This window comes from Suricata suricatta, chromosome 10, assembly GCF_006229205.1.
Source record: "Suricata suricatta isolate VVHF042 chromosome 10, meerkat_22Aug2017_6uvM2_HiC, whole genome shotgun sequence".
NCBI classification, from domain to species: Eukaryota; Metazoa; Chordata; class Mammalia; order Carnivora; family Herpestidae; genus Suricata; species Suricata suricatta.
This window is the reverse complement of record NC_043709.1, coordinates 98,350,719-98,372,581: the sequence shown is the minus strand read 5'-3', so window position 1 is coordinate 98,372,581 and position 21,863 is coordinate 98,350,719. Positions and strand designations below refer to the sequence as shown.

General features: G+C 44.6%; 1 protein-coding gene and 1 pseudogene across 1 annotated transcript in view; one reads left to right on the top strand and one right to left on the bottom strand.

The window, feature by feature from the left end:
• Positions 1–21,863, bottom strand: part of ANO2 (anoctamin 2) — a 326,751-nt gene that overhangs the window by 261,947 nt on the left and 42,941 nt on the right. The gene's annotated exons all lie outside the window — the stretch shown is intronic.
• Positions 17,728–21,863, top strand: part of LOC115303936 — a 15,822-nt pseudogene continuing 11,686 nt past the window's right edge.

Here is a 21,863-nt window from a genome sequence, read left to right as displayed (position 1 = left end):
AATCCTCCCTGAGCTGATGCGGCTGCCTGGGAGACATTCAGCATTTAAAGAAGCTCCTTGTTCAGGCTCAGTGAACCACTGGAGGAAAGGCTCTGCAGGTGGCCAGAGCATGTGTGACAATCTGCACGGGGAGCGGTAAAGCTGGTCAGGGCTCAGTGGCAGTCTCCCAGCCTTCTTGAGGGGCCTCTCGGCCCCGGGGACACCAGCTATGGCTGTGAAGCAGTAACATGGCCCTACTCCCACCCCAACCGAGGGATACCCACAGAAGCCCAGACTTCACACCCACATGTGGGAAGATGGGAATAAAGTCCTGAAGGCTCACTGCTTTCACACACAGCCACAGAGACTCCAGTCTGAATCAGGAGGGGCTCACAGATAGAAGCCCAACCCAGACCCTGCCCTCAAGTAGCATACAGACTGGGGAACCCCCCCAAGAGGCTAGAAAAAAGGCCTCAAAGTCTGAGGGCTATGGAAAGGTTAAGAGAGATGAGCTGCTGGGAGGAGCCTGGGCTTCCCAGTCCTTTCCCCCAAAGAGCCAGGTCACACAGTCAGGTCACAAGTGGCAAAGGGAGATGACACCTCCACCTGACCTGCCATTCACTAGTTGGGTGAGCTCGGACTAGACACCTCCATCTCTATCCCTTCTCTTCACTTGTGCAGTGATTGGTGGAGGGAGATGATCTGTGAGGACTCTTCCAGCCCCAGAGCTATGTGCTTCTTTGACGCTTTACACTGAGCACATTTACTCCTACAGCATGGCCATAGTCCATGTAATCCCCTGTTGTCCCAGCCTCCTGTCCTTGCTTGGCCCTCGGCCTTGGTCTCTCCTCACCCCTGGCTCCTGTGTGCACCTGTGAAAGTGTACCTGTAGGCACACAGCTCCCTCCCAACCCTGAATGCCTCCTGCCCACATGCCCTGCTTTCTGACTTCTTACTTCCCAGTCAAAAACCTCACCCATGGCTCCAAATTCTCCACCAGCCAGCTCCTCTGCCTTCCCCTGAATTCTGTGTTAGCTGTACAAACAAAACTCCAAAAGCCCCTGAGAATAGAGCCCATGTCTACTTTTTATTCAGAACTCTTGCCTGCTGAGCCATCATCCATGACAGGGGACAGCAAGCATTTTCTGTAAAAGGGAAGACAGTCAATATTTTAAAGTTTTGCAGGCCACAGGGTCTCTGTCACAACTACTCAACTCTGCTGATGTGCAAAAGCAGTCAGAGACGATACAAAAATAAATGATTGTAGCTGAATTCCAATACAATTTTATTCACAAAAATAGGTGGTAAGTTGGATTTGATCTGCATGCCACAGCTTTCCAACTGTTAACCTAGGGCAGGTCTCACTGATAGACACATCTCCTCTTGGCCCTTTTCTCTTTACTGTGATTGTCTACTTGAAGCTGGCACTGTGGGTTTTTTTAATGTTTATTTATTTTGAGAGGAGGAGTGTGTGCCCATGCACATAAGCAAGGGAGGGCAGAGAGAGAGAGAGAATCGGTGCAGAGCCTAACAGAGGGCTTGATCTCACAAATCATGAGATCATGACCTGAGTTGAAATCAAGAGTTGGATGCTTAACCGACTGAGCCACCCAGGCGCCTCAGGCTTTGTGTCTTTTAACTGTTGCATCCCAGTATAATATTGTGCCTCATATATACTATATATGTATATCCAGTAAATGTTTGTCCTATTACCACCCTAATATGATGGCCCATGTGTCACATCTCATGACCTAGGGAGGTCATCACGAGGACAGACCCATGAGATATCAAGAAGCAGACAAGCCCCAGTGGGAGGATGGCCTGGAGCTGAAACCCAGCCATACAGGTTTGTATAGTGCCTGCCAGGGAATGCAGGGGAGGGCAAGCTGGCCTGCTGGCCTCAGCAAGGTTCTTGGAGGGAACTCCATTCTGCTACATCAAAGGGTGCACCTCCTGATCAAAAGTTTGGACCTGCCTCCTGGATCCATTCCTCCACACTGCCTCCTGGATCCATTCCTCTACCCCCTCCCACACTAACTAACCCCAACTAATAGCTCTCCAGGGATCAGGATCAACCATGGAAGGCAGACATCTGTGGAAGCTTCTAGTGCCTTTCATCTGAACTTGCAGCAGATGCCTAGTGTCTACCACCAGCACATTCATTACGCTGCACAGGTAAAACAAAGCATCCAGACCCATCAGGTCATTTGACTTGGGATATCCTTGTGACAGAGTGGGAGGATCCTCATTCTACTGAAGACCAGACTGAGCTCAGAGAGGCTATGACTTGCTCAAAATCACTGCAGTAAGCGGCAGAACTGGTCCCAGGGCTTCAACATGACTTGAGCACTACAAAAAGTTGATGTGACCACAGCTGCATCTAGAAGAGCAGAGAGGAGGACTCTTTTCTCACTGATGCATTTCAAGGGAGGGGCGCCTGGGTGGCTCAGTCGGTTAAGCTTCCGACTTCTGCTCAGGTCATGATCTCACAGTTCATGGGTTCGAGCCCCATGTCAGGCACTGTGCTGACAGCTAGCTCAGAGCCTGGAGCCTGTCTTCAGATTCTGTGTCCCTCTCTCTCTGACCCTCCCCTGCTCATGATGTCTCTCTCTCTTTCTCAAAAATAAATAAAAACATTAAAAAAATTTTTTTTTAATTTCAAGGGAACAGAGGGACAGATATATCAGAGCCCATTCAGAGGAACGAAATGAGAAAAGAACTCAAGAACACATCCAATGAAAAACAGATGAAAGTGTTTGATTAGAGAAGGCAAGGGTATGGGTGAAGGATCATGATATCTGGCCATCTGAGAAAGAAGTAAATGTCCCTTATAGTCCACTATCTGGCCATACCCCTCTCTTCCCCCGAAAAAAAGACAAACAAACCAAGAAACAGACTCTCATCTATTGAGAACAAACTGATGGTTAACCGCTGTTAGGTGGGTGGGGGGATGAGTGAAATAGGTGATGGGGATTCAGCAGTGCACCTGTGTTGTATGGCAGTGCTGAATCACCACTGTACACCTGAAACTAACTGTACGTTAACTAACTGCAACTGCAATAAGAACTTTAAGAATCATGTTCTAACATATGATTAGGTTCTTAGGGCATTATATTAATTATTCCACCTGCCTTTTGGAATAAGGCAGTAAATAAACACTCCTTTATCAGTTCCCATTTTGAAGAGAAAAGGGTTATTATTATGGGTTCAATAGCGTCCTCTAAAATTTTATGCTACTTTGAACCCTGGAATATGACCTTATTTGGAAATGGGTCACTGCAGATACAGTCAGTTAAGATGAGGGTGAGCCTTAAATCCAAGGACTGGTGTCTCTATAAGGAGAGGAAGGGACATAAAGAGAAAAAATACCATGTGAAGACAGAGGTGGAGACTGGAGTGATGTAGCTATGAGCCAAGCAAGCCCATGATTGCTGGCAACCACCAGAAGCTAGGAGAGGGTCGTGGACCAGTCCTCCCTCAGCACCTCCAGAAGTTACAAACCTGCTGACACCTTGATTGGGGACTCTGGGCTCCAAAACTGTGAAAGAATAAACTTCTGTTGTTTTCAACCAACAAATTTGGGGTAATTGTTTATGGCAGACTTAAAAAACAAATACAGTTATGGACTTAGAAATATTGGGGTGCCTAGGTGGCTCAGTGGTTAAGCATCCCATTTTGGCTCAGGTCACGGTGTCACAGTTCATGAGTTTGAGCCCCACGTCAGACTCTGTGCTGACAGCTCAGAGCTCAGATTCTGTGTCTCCTTCTCTCTCTCTGTCCCTCTCCCGCTTGCACTCTGTCTCTCAAAAATAAACATTAAAATTTTTTTTAAAAAAGAGAAATATGATCAGGCTGAGCACTTCATAGAGAGGGAGTAGTACAACATGGTGGTTAAGAACACACAACATTAGCCAGACTGCCCGGGTTCAAGTCCACAGTCAACCATTCACCAGTAGGCTACCTGGGGCAAGTTATGTAACTTTTCTGTGCCTCAGTCTCCCCTTCTACAAAATAATTAAAGTATCAACCTCCTTAGACCATTGTAAGGATTTAGTGCATTAATACATGTAAAGTACTAAGAACAGAGTATCTATTAGGGAATATAATTACAAATTTTTGCTATTACAATCAGCTAAAGCAGACTGGTGAATTTGAGTTTTATATTTTACTGTAATCACTACTCTAACAGTAAACAGTAATTAGAAGTCTCCACTTAATAAAGTGGAAAGCACTGTACCAACAAAATTATGTTTGATGCACTTTCTAATTCTTACAATAAGACTGTAACTTTATAGGTAAAGAAACTGAGTCTTAAGAGATTAATTTGTTCAGGACCATAAGAAGGGATGCATTTAAGATTTATACTCAGGTCTATGTGACTTTAATACCTTTCCAAAATATCACAATGCCCCCTTGGGCAGGGACCAATTCAGTTCACCACTGTATCACCAGCTCTAGCACCATACCTGGATAACAGTACCCGTGCCACAAACATCCAACTGCCCTGAATACCAGCATTAGTGACTTTCTCTTAAGCTCAGTTCACATGACACAGAAGCAAGTACTCAACACCAACAAAACTAGACAGCAATCCCCAAGTGAACTGACAGATTTATGGGAACGTCAGATTCCCACACTGATCTATACAGCGTCCTATGTGGACACACACACATACTTGTTGAAAATGTATCTTTTATTATTTAGAGAACCCAGGGAAGGTGACACTCAGATTCAGCATTCCTTTGGACTAACACACTGCCCATGAACTTACTAAGATTTCAATTTTCCATAGAAAATGGAGCAGGGAGCAAAGATGTACCTTCTAAAATTTTATCTTAAAGCAGAGTGCTACCCCTGTTCTACTCAGGTCTGGCTCCACATTTGATTGGAGGGAAGAAAGTGGAAATAGCCACTGAGAACATTAATCTGGGACCAGTAGAAAAACCACAAGCTTGAAGGCTCTGTAAGAATGGAACAGTGTTCCTTCATCCTTCTCCCTTGAAAACGTGACTTGACATTATGGTCATCCATATTCCCTGCTCCCAGACACACGGATGGGGGCAAAGGAAAGGAGGCAGCACCAGGGTCAGGGCTAAGCACCCATGTGAAGCTCAGTCCATATTAATAATTTTGCCTTCATATTATCAAAATAGCAGATGGTACTGCAGGCATATAATAAAGGTTGACTGTACCCAAGGCTTCTGGTAGCTTCCTACATGATAAGGTAGAAAAAGTCTAAACAGACAAGTGACTACATATCTGTAGCTCAGATACAGATCAGAAGAGGAAAAATAATCTTAAGGGGCTGTACAACCATAAACATTTAGTGAGCTCTCTCCAGGTACAAGACTGGTGTGAATCATTAGGGTTTAAGGAATAAGACAGCATCCCCACACTTTAGGAGCTCAGTGGTTTGGTATGACCAGAGTCTAGGGTGTGTGTCTGGGGCCAAGTCAGTGCACAGACTTACTAGAAATAAAGACATGGACAAGAGGCTAGTCACAGAAACCTGCTACAACATACATAAGGAGTGTAGACTTGATCTTAGGTGCTTAGGAGCCACTGAAAGATTTTAAACAAGGGACTGACTTGATCACATTTGTATGGAGAAAGACCACCTTGATACAGCATGAAGATGGTTTGGAAGAGGCAACCTACGATCAGTTGAGAGATACTGCAATAATGTAGGGGGGGAGGGGGTGTGTGTACTGAGTGCTAGAATCAGGATAGTGGCACTGGGAAAGGAGAGGTGGAAATGGATCTGCAAACAGGACTGACGTGAGTTGGTCTCCAAGTGGATGTGAGGGAAGGGAGACATAGGGAGGGTTCCAGATTCTGATATGGTTGAGAAGGAGAATGGTTAGGACAATGCCCAAGATGGAGAATCAAGATTACAGAACTGATAGGGATGTTAAGTTCATCTATGAACACGTGGAGTTTAAGAGGTTTCTGGACATCCAGGTATGTGTGGTCAGGAGACAGGCAGGAGAGCTTGGAGCACATGGGCTAAGTTAAGTAGGAGCACTTGAGAATTATCATATGCATGTAAATAATAACTTAGTCACAGTGACATGGGTGAAACTTCCCAGAAAGTGTTTGAAGAGAAGGGTAAAAGGAAATGGAGAAAAGGAGATGAAGACAGAACTCTAAGAACACTGCTACTTCAATGGAAGATAACGGGGGAAGAGCACACGAGAAGGAATAACAAGGATGCCCAGAGAAGCATAGGAAATGTAGGTACAAATCCTGTTACAGACCCTGGAAACCTTCGCAATAGAAAATCTCAAGTCGGAAGTGGTCAACTGTGTCAAATGCAAAAGAAAGATCAAGTAAAAACATAATTGAAATTGTCTTTGATTTCACTGAATGGAAACATTAAACATAATTAGATAATACAGAGCACATTAACATAGTTCCTAAAATTTAGCAGACACGTGCTAAATGTAGCATTTGGATAGATGGACAGATAGATGGATGGAAGCGCTTCATACTGAATACCCTGAACTGAACTCACTGTCTGCATCATGGGTTATATTTATGATGGTTTCTTCTAGACCCACAGAGACAAAGGTGACCTCAGCGAATCCCTTTCAGGCTAAGTCATACAGTCATCTACCTATATCTCTACACAAAAAAGAACTGTCCAGTCCAAAGAAGAACAAGAAAAAAATTCATTGCTATTTTACCAAGAAGGGTTTTCCAAAGGTCATTGCATCTATCCCCCTGCCTCTGGCAGTATGTCAAGAGCAGTTTTTAACGCACACCATCAATAACATACAGAAACCCACATATGCATGCATCCAAATCAGACTTGCCAGAAGGAAGGGAGGAGTAGGTTTGCGTCTACCCTACCACCTCTTGCATCTGGCGGGGGGAATGGAAAAACTCGTCATCAGCATAGCTGCCGCCCCTGGAGCCAACAGCACAACCACAGAGCCAAGTCTCTGTGAAATGCATCAGATCAAACTCAATGATCAATAATAAAATCAACAGCCTTTGCAAAGCCAAAGGGGTTGAAATTCAGAAGGGGCAATCCTGTAATTTCTCCTGGGGCCATACAGCACTCTCATTTTGGTGAGATTTACAGCTTTAACCAATTCTCCGGATGCAGGACAATGTTACAGAAGTCAAACCTTCTGACTAGGTGAGAGGCCAGGGTCAGGAGAATAACAATATAACAATCAGAGGGGCTCATGGACCCCTAGACCCCCTACTCCCACCAGCTCTAACAAGAAAAATCCAAACTGCCTATGAGGGTTAACCAATCAAACCAGAAAATCCAACAGCTATACAGTTCAGCTGAAAGAATGTTCCTTTATTAAACAAACAATGTGTCTGGAACACTTTTGGTCTCATTGTTCCATTCCAGGCTGGAGACCGAAGCTATAGAAATAAATTAGCAATTTCAATAATGCTCATCCTGGGCTGACTCTGCTGGCAAATTGAGACTCTTCCTGGCGGGGGCCAAGAACTGAATTAACTCTTGCAGGCTATGGTTGGAGGAGGGCAGCTGCGGAGGCAGAGAAAAGAGATCTCAAATCATAAAGCACTAGTGAAAGAGAAAGGCTGGATGGCACTGAGAATAAAGGTGTCTTTTCTTCGAGGGTCTTTAAGAATAGAAAGGGAAGGAGCAGGCAAAAACCTCTCAGGATTGAGACTATTATGCCAGCAATACCAGTAGACCCTGATCTATATCCACTAAGTCAGCACCATCAATCACCTCTCCTAGGATCTGAAATAAATAATGCCTCTCCTCAGCTCAAGCTTCCATCAGGGGGCCAGGTACACCAGGAGGAGATAGATGTACCCCCATGAGACTGTGGTCTGCATTTTACAAACGGGAAAGTTTAGAGTGATTTCTGGGGACCACTTGACATCTCCATCTTCTCCACTTCTTAGGGAAGGGAATTTGAAGAGCAATGGCCCTTAATGATACCTTCAAACAGCAAGGCCAGGATGTGGATGCCTCCCCACAGGCATGGGGCTGTGCCAGCTTCAGGTCGTGGCCCACCGGCTGGACAGAGGACATTCACAGACAGCTTGGTCAGACATCAGAGGGACTGGTGGCCAGAGGACTAGCCATGTGACAGGCCTTCTTTTCCAAGGTTCAAAGGAAATCAACATCAAAGCTAGGAGAGGCATTAACTGGGTGGTCTGAGAGAGCAATTAGGGAACAGGAAAGGAATGGAGAAAGGAGAGCAGAGCACCTGGTCGCCCACATCCCCCAAACAGTGCTGTCTTTGTCTTCCGGACAAAGTCCAGCAGCAGACAAAGGCCCCAAGAGAAAAGGCCACGGCCTTGCTACAGCTAGGCCCAGGGGGGCATTGTGACACCCAGAGCTACACAGGGCTGTCCACTGGAGAAATGATGGACAAAGGGAAAATTCCCAAGAAGAGAGTAAGGTTAAGAGCTGGAAGGGGATGCTCCTGGGTGCCTCTGTCCATTGAGTGTCTGACTCTTGATTTTGGCTCAGATCCCTGATTCCAGGGTCGTGGGATTGAGCCCCGTGTCAGGCTCCATGCTAAGCATGGAGATTAGCTAAACTAAACTAATCCTAATCCTGTTTAGGGTTCTCTCTCTCTCTTTCTCTCCCCTGCTCATGCTCACTCACTCTCTCCCTCTCAAATAAAAAAATAAAATAAATTACCCATAATTTTAAAAGAGCCAGAAGGGGAGACAAGAGCAAAGAGGGGTGCATGTAGGCAGAGATGCCTCCCTGTGCCTTTTCTGATAGGAAAGCCACATGACACACACATACCCCATCATTAAGGGGTGTTAAGCACTCGCCATATGCCTTCCTGGAAACCACTAAGGACACCACCTGTGTGTTGGCCTCAAATCTCAGAGGGGCTTGGTTCCCCTTCTCCCGCTTCCTGTCATCAGCTAGGATGCTGAAAACTAAGATCAGCTACTTGAGGCTCACACACATAGCCCACGCTTACTCTAGTGCAGCCTACCCTAGAAAGAAGACTTGCATGCCCCAGGGGTAGGTCCACCTACTCTACCAATAAAATAGACCTAGAGAAGCCGGGTGCTCCAGATCTTACTCATAAACTTACAACCACTCTGTACAAGCACTCATCGAAATGTCACTTAGTGGTTTGTTTCATGCACATCCTGAGTAATTTCTCTTGCTCAGTCATCAACGCCATCAAAACTGCAAATAGCACAAAGACTTGTGTGGATTTGTATCTGCATATGTCTGCTCAGCGGTCCGATCTCTGGCTGATCTGCAGAAGAGTTTGGAGAAGAGGGCCCCCCATGGGGAAGCAGTGAGAGTCCTGGGCCTGGAGCTCAGGTCTTCACTTCAAGCCCCTGTTTATCTACTGCCTGGAACTGGAGCCTTCACAAGACACATCGCCTTGCCAGGCCTTGGTTTCTCCATGAAAACAGGAGGTGAGATGCAATGGCTAATGTCACTGGTCATTGCTAGCTGTCACATTTTCTGGATTTATTAAATATTATTTAATATTTGAAACAATGCTAAGTTTTAATAATGAACAATTATAACAGAAAATGTTCATTGACTTGGTCAAAGGATTTGAGCTTGGTAACACTGTGCCTTTGTCTGGAAAACTGGTTGAAGCTATAAATATCACAAACATGAGCATGCCTTAACAGCCCGGGAGAAATCCCAGGATTGCTCTCTGCATGTCAACCCCTGTGTAGCAGACAGTCTTCAAAACCCTTCTCGTGCATTACCTAACTTAACTCCTCACATCAGCCCTGGTGAGCATATCTTATGATCACCATTTGACAGAGAAACAGAGGCATAGAACAATTTAAAATGTGGCCCAAGGTCACACAACTAGTGAAAAATGGAGATTGCAAACCACAGGCATCTATCTCCAGACCCTGAACACTGAACCCTGACATTCTGTGGCCGCACCAGCAGTGGATGAAAGGAAGGGCATTTTCAATCTAGGCCTCTTCCCAGCCAAGGTGCCCAGTGACACTAGATTGCAGCCATGGCGGGCAGTGATTCTAGCTGCTGCCCCCAGGATGCTGTAAAATTCATGAGCGCAGGGGATTTGATTACTGGCATCTGTTCAAAACACAAGGGCAGCTTCAGTTTCAGACGTGTCGTCCCGCCCCGTCTACCTGAGCAGTCTCTTCTGTAGACAGTGTGAATGCCAGCCAAGCGCAGACCTGAAAGCCTGCCCTTCTGCCCCCATGCCCACCCCTCCTTCCCCACTGCTCTAATTGCAAATATCTTCTGATGAAAAGCAATCACAGCATGATGGAAGGTGGCTTGAAGGCAAGGTGGGGTCATTAAGGCCCAGAGACCATCTCTGTCCTGGCCCTGGACAGTCCACACTTTCTGCACCATTCCAGAGGTGGTAAACAGGATATGGCAACACAAAAGCCAGGAAACTCTTCCTGGGGGCCAGGTGAGAGTGTTCAGCTGGCTTCAGGAAGGTGCTTCTACCTTGCCTAATAGTCTCCCTGCAGGGAAATAGCAATTGCTCAAGCCCTTCTCTCCAACCCATGACCTAACACCACACACCAGGCCTGCAGATTGCTCTAGATCATCTGGACAGAAAAAGGACCAAACAGAAGCAAAAGGAAGCCAGCAGGCAGACCTGCAAACCCACTCTCTTCCCCCAACATGGCAAAGCACATGATGAAGGACAAAGCTCCAGGGCAGGGCTATATGGATGAAGAGCAGAGAGGACCCAAAGCAGGAACACCACCTTCCCATCCGCCACCATCAGAACCATGTTCAAAAATCTGGTTCCGATTTGCTGCAGCCATCCATTGCCTAATTCTACCAGAAAGCACTACATTCTTGCTCTACTATTTCATCTCCCTCTGGTCCAGCCTGCTCTGGCCCTGTGTCAGATTAATATTCCTATTCCGTGGAAGCAGGACAAAATTTCCTCTGGTGGGGTTGACCTCTCCAGTTGGCCCCAACTGCTTGGAAGCTTACAAAGCCAGTGGCAGCCACCACCCCTTCCCCAGCGCTGGGGGCCGGAAGCATAAACACTCTGGGCGGCCTCGGACTCACACACAAAGTTATTAGGAAAGAGTGAGGCTTTACAAGGTGTCAGACCTTTTACCAAGCCTTCAGGCTGGGTGAGCTGAGCTCAGGCTTTTAAAAAGGGAGAATGACTGAAGGGAAAATGCACTAAAGGCACAGACCAGGCTATGTCTGAGGGTCGTGCTCACTAATAACCAAGGCTGGGCAAAGGGAGGTGGCCATAAGCAAGTACAGTAATGCTTAATATTTACAGAGCAACTTACCACATGTCAGGCACTGTGCTATGGAAGAGTTTTAAATGCATCATCTCATTTAATTCTCTCAACAAATCCAGAAAAGACACACAATTCTTTTTCTCACCTCACAAATGAAAATAAAGGTGACCCTAAGAAAGGATGTGCCCAGGGTGTCAGTAAGTGGCAGCTGAGGCTTGAACTTGAGCCGTCCAAATCCAGAGTCCCAGTCCTTAACCACTGAACACACTACCAGCATGGTCTGAGTTCTTTGGATCATCTCTTAGAACCATACAATCCTTAATGAGCAACAGTGAGGATGATCTTGAGGGCTGTGCAGTGGCTAAGTAGGACCCGGGGCCAGTACAGTCTTGCCTCCATCTGCCTTACAGACCCTGACTGTGAAATCAATACATGTGTAAGAAATGGGACATCAGTCTGTCAAGGCAGACTCCACCCAAAGCCAGAGCACACTTTTCTGTGTCAGTCTTTCTGGAGATGTACAGCGCTGCCCCTCTCCATGAGCAGGGATCGCCAGAAGAAAACCACAGGTCCTATCACCCAGTAGAGACCTGCAGTGGCCCAAGAGGACTCTGAATAGCATCCTGACCTGGGTCTCAGGACCTGTGTTTAAGGAGGAGAGGCCCGTCCCAGCCTGCAAACCTAAGCTGCCCTGACCCTCCCAGGCAAGTTTGAAAGCAAACAGAAAAAGAAGGTGGTCAAATAGATATCTGCACACGCATGGTAACAGCAGCATCACTCACACTAGCTGAAAGGTGGGAGCCACCCACGTGACCGCTGACAGACGATGGACAAACCAAAATGTGGTCTATATGTATGGTGGAATATTATCCAGCCTTAAAAAGGAAGGGAATTCTGACACAGCCTACAACATGGATGACCTTGCAGACATTGTGCTAAGTGAAAGAAAAGGATGCAAAAGAACAAATACTATATATTCCACGTATATAAGCTACCTAGAGTAGCTAAATTCAGAGAGACAGAAAGTAGAATGGTGGTCGCCAGGGATTGGGGATGGAGGAGAGTGGAGAGTTAGTGTTCAATGGGGACAGAGTCTCACCTGGGGAAGATGAATAAGTTCTGGGCATGGATGTGGTGATGGCTGCCCAACAATGCAAATGTGCTTTATGCCTCAGAACTGTATGCTTAAAAATGGCCAGCATGGCACACTTGAGTTTATTCAAAATTGTACGTATAATCTCATGTATGTGTAGGTATTTAAACTATGTATATTTCACCACAATTACAAAAAATTTATTATCTGATGTCTCTTGAATCTAATGGCCATTAAAACTGTGGCTGGAGGCATGCCTTGGTGGCTTAGTAGGTTAAGTGTCCAACTCTTGATTTTGGCTCAAGTCATGATCTCACAGTTTGGGGGATCAAGCCCCTCATCAGACTCCATGCTGACAGTGTAGAGCCTGCTTGTGATTCTCTGTCTCCCTCTCTCTCTGCCCCTCCCTGCTCCTGTTGTCTTTCTGTCTGTCTGTCTGTCACTCTCTCTCAAAATAAATAAACTTAAAAAAATTAAGTTTAGATCTTAAAAAAAAAGGCAATGGGGCGCCTGAGTGGCTCAGTTGGTTGAGCGTCCAACTTCAGCTCAGGTCACCATCTCACGATTCGTGTGTTTGAGCCCCATGTCGGGCTCTGTGCTGACAGCTAGCTCAGAGCCTGGAACCTGTTTTGGATTCTGTGTCTCCCTCTCTCTCTGAACCTCCCCTGCTTACACTGTCTCTCTCTTTCTCAAAAATACATTTTAAAAGCCTTTAAAAAATCTTTTTATAAAAGCAAAAAGGAATAAATAAGTCACAAAATTCACAGATGGAAAGGAGCTACATTCACTAGCCTCAAACCCCAATGAAATGTTAAGGACGATTCACTGAAATCCAGGAAAGTGAAAGTTAAATCTTCCAACATTGAATTATTTAAGGAAGTAACCCTACCTGACACAGCAGTGTCCTCAGTAAAAATGTATGATTCGAGGCATATCACTCACGAAGGGGCTGGGACAACCCTGAGAACACACTGCTTTCCTAGTGAAGACTTTGATCCTGGGGGCTGGCCCCTCCCCCAGCTCTGTGGCCGCCCCTTCTCACCAGTGTTCAGGGAAATGGGGGTGCCTGTTCCCGGGGACCCAACCAACCATATCAGAGTCACAACTGGCTTTCTCTCTTCAGCCATTCTGTTATTCAACTAACGCTTTATGTGCCCCTTCTCCACGCCAAGCACAGCATGAAGCTCTGGAAGCAGGGAAGGAGGGGAGCAGGAAGGAAGCAGGGGACTAACATTTCTGGAACCTTGTGACATGCCACACCCACCTCTAAGCTCTCCACAGGCATCATCACAAGCTCTGTGGGCACATAAGACTGATACAGCTTTTTTTTTTTTTTTTTTTTTTTTTTTTTTTTTACGTAAATGCCAACTCCTCATGAGGGAGACAAAGCTTCTGGCACTTACACAGGGATTTGGATCTAGACTTTTCTGGCCCCTGAGTGAGGGTGCTTAGCCACGATTCTGCCCTGCTCATGTGGAGATGAAGACACTGCTGCCACATGACCCCTGCCCTCAAGGAGGGCACACGCTGCCAGGAATAGCAGGACAGGTGTACTCCAAGCCGGAACTTGCTCAAACGTGGCCCATCAAATGAGCACCTGGCAGCCTCGACAAGAGTCAAGACAGTTACACGCAGATGGGACTCTTAGATGCTAAGTGTCTTGTGCCTTTATCTCTTTCCCCCACCAATGGCTTTCCTGGGAACCAGTACCATGTGTCCTCTTCTCCACAGCCCCTCCTTCCCCATGCCACACTGAGAGTGACAGAGTACGGGTGTGCTGCCCACCAGAAGGACAATCCACCCAGGAATGACAAAGTGGAGTTCCCAAACAGAGGGACAATGAGGACTTTTTAGGTCAGGGCCTAATGAGAAGTAAAGTCTAATCAAAGAAGGGCAGTGCCTGGCTTGTTGGGTTTCACTTGAAGCAACCCTCCAAGGGCTCTTTACTGCCTCCTGGTGGCCTGGAGGGCTTAACAGCAGTTGTGCGAATAATACCCTGAGAGTTCAGCTGGAAAGATAATCATAGGCAGTGTGTCTGTGGACAATTAAAAAGCAGGCACACAGACGGAAAATGGGACTCATCAGGTCTGTGCCTTCTCTGTATGTGGCCCCTGGGGCTTAAGATTCCACTCTTTTTAATTTTCTGCCCAGACCTGCAACTTGGGGAAAACACTTCTGCCCAGAGGGGGTAATTCCTACCTGTATGGAGTCCTTGGCAGCATGGAAAATCTCCCCCAGGGACCTGGGGAAAGTAGCAAGGCCTCTTGTGGATGCCGAGCTCATTCCTCTAGTATGACAGCCACTCTAGACACAGGCAGCCTTGATGCCGGTGCACAGGCCAGAGGAGAATGTGCTTCCAGCTGGTCTCACTGGAACAGCATCAGGCAACGGAGTAAGATCCTGTCTCAGACCCTGTGCGGCCCCCCAGAGGAGCCTTGCACCCAGAGCCCAAGGCAGAGGTGTACATGTTAGAGCAGATAACCGAACTGCTCTGTCTTTTTATAAGGTATTTATATACCTGATCTGAAGTCAATTATTTTTGAGCAACTCTATCTTCCAGGATTTTCCAAAAAGCACATATCAAAGTGGGAGACAAAAAGAATCCGACCCAGCAATCACTTTTCAAGTCCTGTGTTAAGGACTAGAAAGTGCAAGCAGATTTCGTTTTTCTAAAATTCCCATTCTTGTGATACGCATTCAAGCAGTATCTACCTTTTCTTTGATTTAAAACAGATAGGGGTGCCTGGGGGGCTCAGTTGGTTAAGGATCGGACTTTGACTCAGGTCATGTTCTCACGGTTTGTGAGTTCAAGCCCCATGTGGGGCTCTGTGCTGACAACTCAGTGCCTGGAGCCTGCTTCAGATGCTGTCTCTCTCTCTCTCTCTCCTCTCTCTCCTCTCTCTCCTCTCTCTCCTCTCTCTCCTCTCCCCTCTCCCCTCTCCCCTCTCCTCCTCCTCCTCCTCCTCCTCCTCCTCCTCCTCCTCCTCCTCCTCCTTCTTCTTCTTCTTCTTCTTCTTCTTCTTCTTCTTCTTCTTCTTCTTCTCTCTCTCTCTCTCTCTCTCTCTCTCTCTCTCTCTCTCTCTCTCTCTCTCCTTCTCTGCTTGTGCTCTGTCTCTCTGTTTCTCAAAAATAAACGTTGGGGCACCGGGGTGGCTTAGGCAGTTAAGCATCTGACTTCACTCAGGTCATGATCTTGTGTTCATGGATTTGAGCCCCACGTCAGGCTCTGTGTTGACAGCTCAGAGCCTGGAGCCTGCTTCAGATTCTGTGTCTTCCTCTCTATCCTTGTCCCTCCCCTACTCACACTCTCTCTCTCTCTCTCTCTCTCTCTCTCTCTCTCCCTCAAAAATAAACGTAAAAATTTTTTAAAATAAATAAAGAATACACATTAAACTTTTTTAAAACATATATACATGAAAGCCTGATACCTGTATCTGACCACACCCCCACCTTCATCATTGCCAGGATGGCATGGACAAATGGGGTTCTTTCCTTGCCAACCAGCTTTTCCTTGTGATTCAGAAATGAGATGAAAATTTAGTTCCTCTGATTGTCTTTCCTATGGTCAAAGATACATCCCACAAACAAATTCAAGAGTTACTAGATGTTCCATGACATTCTGCTTTAAAAATTTATACCTAAAGCCGATATCTTAATACTGGAAATTCCCCATGACAACATTTCCCCAAGTCTTGAGTTCTACAAACCTGTAAAACTCTATAAACTTGTAAATCATCAGCCATAGTTCCCATTTGGCCATCTAATAGATAATAAACTCCATAATGTTTTATTTCTTTTAATCTCATCTGCTCAACCAAGGGATTTCCACTGTCCTTTCTCTCACAGCTTATTAAATAATAAACCACTGGGTACTTAATGTTATTAAAATGAAGTAACTTGACTTATAGTCTACTCTGATAAAAAAGTCCTTACTTAAGGACAGACTGTATCAGGGGTTCTCAAAATGTGGGGACAAGCAGCATCAGCAGCCTCTGGGAGCTTGTTGGGGGTGCAAATTCTCTGGTCTTGAGACTAACGGAATCAGAGAAACTTTCAGTGTGAGGGCCAGAAAGCTGTGCTCTAAACAAGCCTTCCAGGAGTCTCAGTTCCAGGTAAGAGGACGTAAGCACGTTCCCTGCATCTTTTCTCTTGAATACAGCTATGAACCCTGAACAGAAGGTATGGAGCAGCTACTTGAGAATTCTGAAAGGTAAACAGTAGTAGGCAGACTGAGGAACTAAGTGGCTCCTTATACTAATACCAAACTGGTATTTTTCTCCTTCACTATCCCCCAGCTTAGAGGCAAGGCATCCAAAAGCCAGATGTGGGCATCACCAGCACTGCAGAGAGCCCCAAGAGAACCCCTCTAGTTTCAGCGTGAGAAATAAAAATGAGCCTTGTAACACTCAGAGAGAAGGGAAGCAAGCCCTCATTTGTTTTTCTTTTCTCCATGCTTTTGTACCCCAGCCCATAGATGTCTAAGGGAATGGAATCTTCTCCTCTGAACGGAGAGGCTGTGCCCCCAAGAGGGCAGAGCAAACCCCTGTTGCTGCTTCTCTCTCTCTCTCTCTCTCTCTCTCTCTCTCTCTCTCTGTTCTCCCACCACTTGACCCAGGTACAGGTGAAACTGTGGGAAATATACAGCAGAAAAGGGTAAGCAAATTCCAAGGTTTCTGGAGAAAAAGTGACAAAGGGGATCCTAGCAAACTAGAAGGGACAAAAAGATCATAGAGAGGGAGGGGCACAGCCAACTGTCCCCATAAAGCTGTTCCTGAACTCCTTTGCTTATCATGGGCTCTACATCCACACATCTGACGCTAAACAGCAGGCTACATAATGACCAAACTACATGGTAGACCTCTGCCCTTATTCCACACTAGCCACCTGGGACTGTATGTGGGACAGATCCAAACAGCACAAGGCTTTGAAAATGAAACTGAGATTGAAACTACCATCCACAAAGGACTGGTCAGAACTTGCATTCTCCTCCCAAGAACAATTGCCTGCTAAACCCCAAGTAGGATTTAAACAGGACCGTAATATAATTATATTATTCTATTAATATTGAAAATATCCAAGACAAACTCAGAAATTACTGAGCATATAAAGAACCAGGAAATGGTTTTATGGGAAAAGACAACAGATGCCAACACCAGGATAACAAAGACACTAAGTATCTGGCAAACACCTTAAAGTAGCTATTATAAAAATGCCTCAAAAGGGGACAAATACTCTTGAAGTAAATAGAAAATTTCAGCAAAAAGAAAAACCCAGAAGACAGAAAAATAAACCCTACAGTAGAAGTTTCAGAAAAAAATACAATAATCAAAATCAAAAGCTCATTGATGGGCTCAACAGCAGAATGAGGGTGATAGAAGAAAGAGAATCCTTCAAAAAAATCAACAGAAATGATCCAATGTGGCTCTCTTCCAGGGGCACGGCATCCATAAGCATTCGGAATGGTCCACCATTTGACATACCATTGTAGGCTGTCCAACAATGCAGCGTCTAACAAAACTAAGCTATCCTGAACCCCTAGTACAGAACTGTTTACTTTTATACCAAGGAGGTTAGGAAAGCACTAAAATCTGCGTGTGGCATGTATCCCGGCCAACTTCAAGAAGTCGGTCCTGGGAGACCTAAAGTTCTTAGGAGGTTGTCTAAAACAAGAAAACATGTCAGCAGGGGCCATGATAGTTCCGTGTGTGCTAAGTGTGTTCATGACAAGATTAAGCATGCTTTCCTTACTGAAGAGCAGAAAATAGTTATGAAAATGTTGAAGCCACAAGCTCAGAGTCAGAAAGCTAAATTTTATAATGAAGCTCTTCTGCGTAATAGAAAAAAAATTTAAGAAATAATCCAGTCTGAACAACAGACAGAAAAAAAATTAAAAACAACAAACATAACCTCAGAGACCTATAGGGCATTACCAAAAAGATCTGACATTAATACCACCAAACCTCAGGGAAGACAAAAGAGTGAGTTCAGTGCAGAAAAAAAGATTTTTTTTATATAATAACTGAAAACTTCCTCCAAAATATGGTGAAAGATATAAACGTACAGATTCCAGAAGCCCAGTGAATCCCAAACAGAATAAATCCAAAGAAATGAAATCACACATTTCATAAACTGTTGACAAAACTAAAGTCAGAAAAAAATACCAGAGATAAACAGGAAATAATGATCTGAATGAATGGAGATTTCTCATCAGGAAATGAGAAGGCCAGAAAACCGCAGCAGAACATTTTGTAAGTACAGAAAGAAAAGAATTGTCAACCCAGAATTCTCTATCCTGTGAAAATATCATTCACGAATGAAGGTTAAAATAAAAGATTCTCAGATAAAGGAAAATAAGAGAACTTCCTACCAACAATAAAAGCACTGCTAAAGGCAATTCCTCAGACAGAAGGGAAACAGAACATCAGGAATGAAGAAAGAGCCACAAAAATGGTAAATATCTGAGTAAATTAAATATATCGTTCTTCTCTTCTTGATTTTTTAAAAAGATGTTTAGTAGTTAAAGATTGCCCAGGGGATACAGAAGTGCTGATGCATAGGAGCACATGTACCCCAATGTTGTAACATTTCTGATGTGTTCTTCAATAGATGCCACTATAATTATGTAAGAAAACTACTAGACAAAGCAGGAAGGGTAAAGGGATTTATGAGATGGTAAGGTTTGTGCACTCACCTTGAAGTGGTAAAATACAAATTCTGAGTACACTATAAAAAGAAGTAAGTGTATCTACTATAATCCCTACTAATCAAACCATACAGAGAAACACAGTCCTAAATAGGCGCTTCAGGTGATTCTGATAATGCTCAAACTTGAGAATAAATTGACCACCTACTAACACAAACACACAAAAAAGAACTTTTAATCTAACTGACTTCCTGATCAGTAGTCCCTATGACACTGAATCTCCAGCTTTAAGAGATACAGGGGATGATTCTGACCTAAAAAAGTTCTAAAGTGATTATCAGGAGAATCATAGGGCATAAGCAATGAACAAATAAACAGGCCTATTTGTCAATTCCCCAGCAGGGTGAAAGGCACAGCTCTTTCCCTCCCCTGGACTAGTAATCAAGGTTGGAGACTGGACATATGATTTTTGAGAATTACCAATGGTCTTGTGAGGGGACTTTGATGGAAAAACCTGAGGCCCGTGTTGACTACCAGTTGTGGTGGGAGAAATTCCCTTGGCATTTCCGTGCCTTCATCTTCCCCTTCTTTAAAGCTCTACCATTCTATATGTCAAAATGAAAATGAAAATAGTAACACGGCAGATGAGGCGTGCTTCACGGACACCTAGGAGGGCTGACAACCAACACTTTGAAGGGATATTACCTGTCTCTTAAGAGAACGAAGAAACTGATAGAAATAAATTGGGTAATTCACTCAACTTCCTAGTGAATTAGAGAAATACCCTCAATTAAAGATTTTGAGCAACTGAATTTCAAAGAAATCCCTTGTCTGAAGCCCCAACAGGAAGGTATCTGACTATATAAAGAAGGTAGGAAGATTTAAAAAAAATCTGGGATAAAAAATAATTCAGGAAGAGAATCATGGAGGGAAAAACTCTGAGATGATCCATGATTTCAAGCTCTGAAGAAAATTCTAAGTGGAGATATAAATTCAGGAGCTCTCTTAACATGAAGATGGCAGCAGAAATGTTGGAAATAAATCACTGCAGGAATAACTGTAAAATGAGAAAAGGGAGCCTAGAAATGAGATTCAAAGCAGCCCAACATTTAAATATAATTCCCAGGGCACCCTGGGTGGATTATTCGGTTGAGTGTCCAACTCTTGATTTCACTAGGTCATGATCCCAGAGTCGCATCAGGCTTCACACTTGAGATTCTCTCTCTCTCTCTCTCTCTCTCTCTCTCTCTCTCTCTCTCTCTCTCTCTCTCTAGGTAAAAAGATAATAAGGATTAAAATCACAACCCAGCAGAATAATCCAGCCAAGAAGACTTAGAGGAGGTGGCCAGAGAAGTAGGAGGGAAATCAGGAAAGCGTGGTATTGGGTTAGATAGTGTTTCAAACAGGAAGGAAAGGTCAGCTGTTCCGGACATTGTCATAAGGTTAAGGAAGCTGAGAACTAAAATATCTGTTACGTTTTGGCACCAACCAGAGGGAGACAGTCATCTACACAAGGCCATTTGGGGCACAGTGGTGGGAACAGAAGTCAGACTGAAGAAGCTTGCCTAATATAAAACAAAATGGAAAATGGGGTGGGGGGGAACTTTGAAAGGCTTAGTATATGTTGCAATAAAGTACAATGTTTAGGGGCACCTGGGTGGCTCAGTTGGTTAAGCATCCAACTTCGGCTCAGGTCATGATCTCACAGTCCGTGGGTTCAAGCCCCACATCTGGCTCTGTGCTGACAGCTCAGAGCCTGGAGCCTGCTTCAGATTCTGTGTCTCCCTCTCTCTCTGCCCCTCCCCAGCTCATGCTCTGTCTCTCTCTGTCTCAAAAATAAATATAACATTAAGAAAAAAATTTTAAGTGCAATGTTTAAGATAATGAGGTATTAGCACAAAGACAGTCAAACAGACACATAGACTAAAACAGAGAATGCAGAGGCAGCCCCACACACTTGTTTGATGACGTGGAACATTGCAGAGCACAGGAAAGGATAGTTCTTTCAACAAATGTTGTTGGGTCAATAAGACAACCATGTGGAGAAAAAAATTAGTCTCAACTCACAACCATGCCACACACACAAGGAAAAAAATCAATTTTCTGTGGACTATAGTCCAAAGGTAAAGTGTTAACCAATAAAGTTCTGGAAGATAACATTAAAGAATATATTCACTAATTTTACCTTATAGGTGATGATTTCTTAAACAGAACACAAAAAGCACTAATCATAAGAAAAAGATCAATAAATTAGACTAGAATAAAATTAAGAAACTCTATCCACCAAAAGGCACAAATGAAGAAGGAAAGGAAAACCACAGAGTGGAAAAAAGGTATTTGGAAAACAGATACTCAGCACAAAACTTGTACCAAGAATATATGAAGAACTCCTTCATATCAATGAGGAAAAGACAAACAACTCTTCTTTTAAAATGGTTGAAAGTTTTTTGAGGAACCTCCACACTGTTTTCCAGAGCGGCTGCACCAGTTTACATTCACACCAACAGTGTAGGAGGGTGCCCATCTCTCCATACCCTCGCCAGCATCTATAGTCTCTTGATGTGTTCATTTTAGCCACTCTGACTGGCTTCAGGTGGTATCTCAGTGTGGTTTTGATTTGTGTTTCCCCGATGATGAGTGATGTTGAGCATCGTTTCAGGTGCCTGTGGGCCATCTGGATGTCCTCTTTGGAGAAGTGTCTGTTCATGTCTTCTGCCCATTTCTTCACTGGGTTATTTGTTTTGTGAGTGTGAAGTTTGGTGAGTTCCTTGTAGATTTTAGATACTAGCCCTTTATCTGATATGTCATTTGCAACTATCTTTTCCCATTCTGTCGGTTGCCTATTAGTTTTCTTGATTGTTTCCTTTGCAGTGCAGAAGATTTTTATCTTGATGAAGTCCCAAGAGTTCAGTTTTGCTTTCATTTCCCTCCCTATGACCCAGCAATAGCACT